At 38.3% G+C, this 6552-nt stretch overlaps 1 protein-coding gene across 2 annotated transcripts in view; it reads right to left on the reverse strand.

The window, feature by feature from the left end:
• fgf10a (fibroblast growth factor 10a) overlaps positions 1–6552 on the reverse strand; it is a 105856-nt gene that overhangs the window by 95505 nt on the left and 3799 nt on the right. The gene's annotated exons all lie outside the window — the stretch shown is intronic.

Genomic DNA, 6552 nt, shown 5'->3' on the forward strand with positions numbered 1-6552 from the left:
ATTTGAAGATCAAAGGGTTGCAACTGCTAGAAAGAAAGTAGTAATCGTTAATGTCTATGGGTTAATACATAAAACTAATATTTTTGTCACCCTCATAAATTATATAAGAAAGAGAGAGGGAGGATGAAAGGCAAGCAAGTAGCTAGGGTAGGGCCATAAGACCATAAGAAACAGGAACAGACGTAGGCCATTTGGCCCCTTGAGTTTGCTCTACTATTCAATAGGAACATGACTGATCTGGTATTCCTCGCATCCACTTTCCTGTTCTTTCCCTATAACCCTTGATTTCCCTACTCATTAAGAATCTATCTATCTCAGCCTTAAATATACACGAGGACGTCCACAGGTCTCTGTGGCAAGAAGTTCCAAAGACTCTCAGCTCTTGGAGAGAAGAAATTCCTCCTCATATCAGTCTTAAATCGATGCCCCATTATTCTGAGTTGATGCCCTCTGGTCCTAGACTCTCCCATGAGGGCAAACATTCTCTCAGTATTTATCCTGTCAAGACCCTTAAAAATCCTATATGTTTCAGTAAGATCACCTCTCATTTTTCTGAACTCCAGTGAGTAGAGTGGCAACCTGTTAAGCCTTCCATAACAGAGATCATACTTGTGAGCCTTCTCTGAATTGCCTCCAATGAAATGATACCCTTTCCTTTTAAGAAAGGGAATCAAAATGGCTCACAGTTCTCCAAATGTGGTCACACCAGCACCTTATGCAGTCGCAGTAAGACTTCCCTACTCTTATACTCTAATTCCCCTTGAAATAAGGCCCAAAATTCCATTAGCTTTCCTGATTGCCTGCTGCAGTTGTGTACTAACTTTCTGTGTTTCGTGCACAAGTATCCTACATGTCCATTTGTATTGCAGCTTTCTCCAGTTTTTCTCCATTTAAATAATATTCTGTTCTTTTGTTCTCCCTTCCAAAATGAACAACTTTGCATTTTCCCACATTATACTCCATTTACCAAATTATTGTTATCTTACTTTCGTTTTCAATAACTCTCTGTATTCTATTTGTATCCCTCTCACAATCTGCATTTCAACCTATTTTAGTGCCATCAGCAAATTTGGCAACAGGCCATCTGCTTCCTTCCTTTAAATCATTAATATATATGGTAAAATCATTAATATATATGGTAATCAATTGTGATCCCAACATTGATCCTTGTGGAATCCCATTGATTACAGGTCACTAACCTGAAAAAGAATCCCTTATCCCCTTTTGCTGTTTCCGGCCCATTAGCCAATTCTCTATCCATGCCTCCAACACCAAGGGCTGTCATTTTATGAAATAAGCTTTAGTGAGGTATATTGTCGAATGCCTCCTAGGAGTCCAGATATAACACATCTACTGGTTCTTCTCTATCCACACTGGTTAAGACTTCCTTGAAAAACCCTAATAAATTAGTCAGACATGATTTCCCTTTCATGAAACATGCTGACTCTGCTTGACTAAATTATGATTTTCTAAATATACTGCTATTACTTCCTTAATAATTGATTCCAATACTTTACCAACATTAGATGTTCAGCTAATTGGACTATAGTTTCCCACTTATTGCCTTCCTCCTTTTTTGAATTAGGGATGTCACATGTGCAGCTTTCCAATCCTCTGGTAATTTCTACAGAATCAGCACTTTTTTGAAAAACTACAAATTAGTGTAATTTTGAAAACGACACTATCTCTGTAGTTACTTCTTTTAAGATGCTAGGATGCATGCCATCGAGGCCACTGCACATATCTTCCCTTATGCCATTAATTTATTGAATACTACTTCTTAAGAGGGGATAGCTGGGAAAGCCATAAAATTTTCTCCTTAGATCAGAAAGGAAGATACTGAGGCTGGAGATAAAAATCAAAGACTTAAGTGTTTTTATTGTAAAGAAGTGAGACATATTCGTTCAGAATACTGGAAGTTCTGAATGAAGCCAATGGAACTTATTGGTGTTCATATGAATGGAGTCCAAATGGGGAGCTCAAAATGGAAATGCCACAGATCAAACTGTAGTTGAAACTGCAACCAAGAGACCAGAGGTAAACACTGTTTTGAGTGCAAGAGAAACAGACAGGATAAATACATAAAGGGTTTTTGTCTAAAGGGATGATAACTCCTTCTTCTTTAAATGATGCAGCCAAAATTATAAACTAAATTCAGGGATTTAGGTGCTACTTAAATTCTTTTATTCGAGAAGGATTTAGTTTTTCTTCCAGAGAGATCAATGAGAACCAAAATATAAAAGTGTTGTTAAACTTGAAATAGTTCAGAAAAGATTTACAAGGATGTTGCAAGGGTCGGGGGGTTTGAGTGAAAGGGAGAGGCTGAATAGGCTGGGGCTATTTTCCCTGGAATGTTGGATGCTGAGGGCTGTCCTCATAGAAGTTTATAAAACCATGAGGGGCATGGATATGGCAAATAGACAAAGTCTTTTTCCCAGGGTAGGGAGCCCAAAACTAGTGGGCATAGGTTTAAGGTGAGAGCAGAAAGGCTTAAAAGGGACCTGAGAAGCAACTTTTTCACATAGAGAGTGGTGCGTACATGGAATGAGCTGCCACAAGGATGTGGTGGAGGCAAGTTCAATTACAACAGTTAAAAGGTATCTGGACGTGCACATGAATACCAAGGGTTTAGAGGGATATGGGCCAAATGCTGGAAAATGGGACTAGATCAGTTTAGGATATCTGGTTGACATGGACAAGTTGGACTGAAGGACCTGTTTCTGTGGTCTATAGCTCTATCACTCTATTAAAGGAATAGATGGAGAGTATATCCCACTGTACAAAGTCCAGTTGGAGTGTGACCTGTTTCTGGACCAATGGTAGAAGGGGTTGTTAAGCAATTACCCATGGACAGAGCTGATTTACTCCTGGGAATGATTTGGTTGAATTAAAAGTTTCAGCTCACATATACTCGTGGAAATCCAAGTAAGGTTAACATGATGGACCAAGGTGTTTTTCCATCATGTGGATTGAGGCCAGGGCAATGAGGTCACACAAATACTGCAAGCAGTATTCTTCTTTTGAAGAATGAGGACAATTAAAAAAAAGTTTTTTGATATGTGTTCATATATTGATGCTAGGAAGCAGGTCCAGAATTCAAGGCGATATAGCACAGTCAGCTTACACTGAAGCTGAGGCTGGAAGAGATCTGGAGTGCTATTATATTAGAAATGGAGTTCTGATGAGGAAGTAGAGACATTCTCTCAGACCTGGGGATGAAGTAGGGACTGTTTGTCAACATTTCTAAAGAATTTGGACAGGCTTAGTGATTGGGCAAGAACATGGTAGATGGAATGTAATATGAAAATTGTGAGGTTAGTGGCTCTGGTAAGAAGACTAGATATACAGAGTATTTCTTCAATGGCAAGAACTTAGAAAGTGTAGGTGTGCAAAGGGATTTGGGTGTCCTTGCCAATAAGTCACTGAAGGCTATTATGCAGGTGCAATGAGCTATTAGGAAGACTAATGGAATGTTAGCCTTTATCGCAAGAGGATTTGAGAAGCGTTGCTTCAATTGTATATGGGTTTGGTTATACCACACCTGAAGTAGTGCATGCAGTTTTGATCTCCTTTATCTTAGGAACGACTACCATAGAAGGAGTGTAATGAAGGCTCACCAGACATATTCCCGGTATGGTGGAATAGTCCTATGAAGAGCGGGTGGGCAAACAAGGTCTATATTCTCTACAGTTTCGAAGAATGAGAGGTGATCTCATTGAGATTTACTTAAAGGGATAGACAAAATAAATGCAGGTAAGGTGTTTCCCCAGGTTGGGCAGTCTGGAACTAGGTGGGAGGGGGGCATAATTTAAAAACATTAAATAAAGTTTTGAATATAAATGATGTAAGGAGTTATCTCGACATTTGTGGTAAAATGCATTAAAGTGTTCGATCAGACATGATCTTATTAAAAAGTGGAACAACTTCAATGGGCTAAATGGCATACTCCTGTTCCTAGGTTTTTGAATAATGCTGTTTCAATAACCAGATATTTTACTTCATAAGAAGTCAGTGCATATATGTCATGTATAAAAACCACAACATGTGAGATTTTAAAAGAAGTCATCAAATGTTAGTAGATTGTGTTGGACCATTAACAAAAATGAAAGCAGGGCTCTAATGTATCCTTACAATTATGGATAGTGAATCCTGAGTTCCAGAAGCTGTTCCTTTAAAGAAAATTACAATTAGGATTGTAGCAAAAATGTTAACTCAGTTTTCTAATTGTTATGGTCTACCAATTGAAATAAAATCCAGTCAATGTTCTAAACTCATGTCTAAAGTTTCCCAGGACATCAGCAGTTTGATATAAAACAATTGAAGTTAAAATGCAAACATAGGAAGCTTTAGAGAGAAAAAAAAACAACAAAAATTGACAATAAGCGGCAGATGCTGGAAATCTGAACCAAAAACAGAAATTGCTGGAGAAGTTCAGCAGGTCTGACAGCATCTGTGGAGAGGAAGCAGAGTCAATGTTTTGGGTCCAGTGGCCCTTCTTCAGAACATGCTCTAAGACATTTGTATAGGAGTTGTACAGGATATTGTCCTTGATCTAACCATCTTCCTCTGCTTCATCAATGATCTCCCCTCTATCATAAGGTCAGAAATGGGAATGTTTGCTGATGATTGCTAAATATTCAGCACCCATTGTGACTCCTCAGATACTGAAGCAGTACATGTCCAAATGCAGCAAGATCTGGACAACTTCTGGGCTTGGGTTGACAAGCAGAAAGTAACATTTGCATCACACAACTGCCTGGCAATGATAAGAATCTATAACAAGAGATGATCTAACAATCAGCCCTTGACATTCAATGACGTTACCATCACTGAATCTCCACTATCAACAACCTGGGCATTACCTTTAGCTAGAAACTGAACAGGGCCAGCATATAAATACTATGGTATAAGAGCAAATCAGAGGCTAGACATTCTGTAGTAAATAACTCATCTCCTGATTCCCCAAAGCCTGTACACCATCTATAAGGTGCAAGTCAGTAGTGTGATGGAATACTCCTCACTTGTCTGGATGAGTGCTGCTCCAAAAACACTCAAGAAGCTTGACACCATCCATTTGATTGGCACACAACATTGACTCCCACCATCACTGATGCTTGGTAGTAGCTATTTGTACCAACTACAAGTGGCACTGCAGAAATTCAACAAGGCTCCTTGAACAGAACCTTCCAAACCGAAAATCACCTCCATCTAGAAGGACGAGGGCGGCAGATATCCGCTGCTGCCTGATCCACTGCCTATAAGTTCCCTTTCAAGCCACTCACTGTCCTGACTTGTAAATTTGTCACTGTTCCTTTAGTGTCACCGGTCAAAATCCTGGAACTCCCTCCCTAACAGCATTGGGGGTGAACCTTCACCACATGGATTACAACAATTTGAGAATGCAGCTCACAGCCACTTTCTATGGATGAGCAATGAATGCTGGCCCAACCATCTATGCACACAGACCAAAGAATAAAAAAAGGAACATTTTCCAAACACCGCATTGTAACTTTACAGACTCTTGTAAAATCAATCCTTGAAGTACAGCAAATTCAAGTTGAATTCAACAACTTTAATCACAAATGCATCTATTTTCCATTCTAACATTATTGTTTAATTTACAATGAAAGAGATGCCCATCAACTGAAAACTGATATTAATTTTAATTGCACTATCTTTTATATACCCCAGGGGCCACTGATTATAAGTGTATGATTACAAGCTTAGGAAACCACAAACTAAATATGATTGAAGAGGTAGCTTATTCAGACTCAAGAGTCATAAATTAATGGAGCAAATTGCCATCAAGTGTGACGAATGTTGGGTCTGCTGAATCACTGACAAGAGAAATAGACACATTTCTGATTAGGGAGTGGAAGGAGACAGACTTATTGCTGTTACAAAAAACAAATAAAATAGCCTGTCAGTGGCATATTCACAGAATTTTGGCAAACTGAAATGGGCTGGATAGACTGAATGGCCTTTTCACATATTCTAGTCTTAATATATTCCTGTTGTTTGTACAACAGGGACAGGAAAAGATACTTAATAACCTTGCAAGTTGCTTAAATCAGACTAATTGTTTATTGCCTAGAAGTAATTCTTAGTTTAAAGATATATGTTACGTTTTCTATTTTTTATATTTATTTCTGATAAGGCAAGGTCCAATTCATTTATGAGTGAAAGTGATCTATTCCGTTCAGATCCTATTTCAATTTTAACAATGTTTTTTTCAGAATTTTGTTACTCTATATTCTATGTAAACTGAAAACAGTTTGCAAATTCAGTTTCATTAATAGATCATCGGACATTTTATCTACTCCTTTATTTATGATTGTGTACTTAGAGATTCCAGAACACAGAAACAAGACTCGTGCATTTTGGATGCTATGAAACAATAAATATGGGCAGATGGGGCCAAAGAGACCACAATTAATCTAATCTGGTCTCATGGTAAATGTCACTCTTACAAAGCAGCGGCAAGTTGCCAAAGCACTGACTTTGATAATGTCAGACGTAATGTTGAAATGAAAAGAAATGTTCTATTTAACT

Source organism: Rhincodon typus, chromosome 1 (genome assembly GCF_021869965.1).
Source record: "Rhincodon typus isolate 14 chromosome 1, sRhiTyp1.1, whole genome shotgun sequence".
Taxonomy (NCBI): domain Eukaryota; kingdom Metazoa; phylum Chordata; class Chondrichthyes; order Orectolobiformes; family Rhincodontidae; genus Rhincodon; species Rhincodon typus.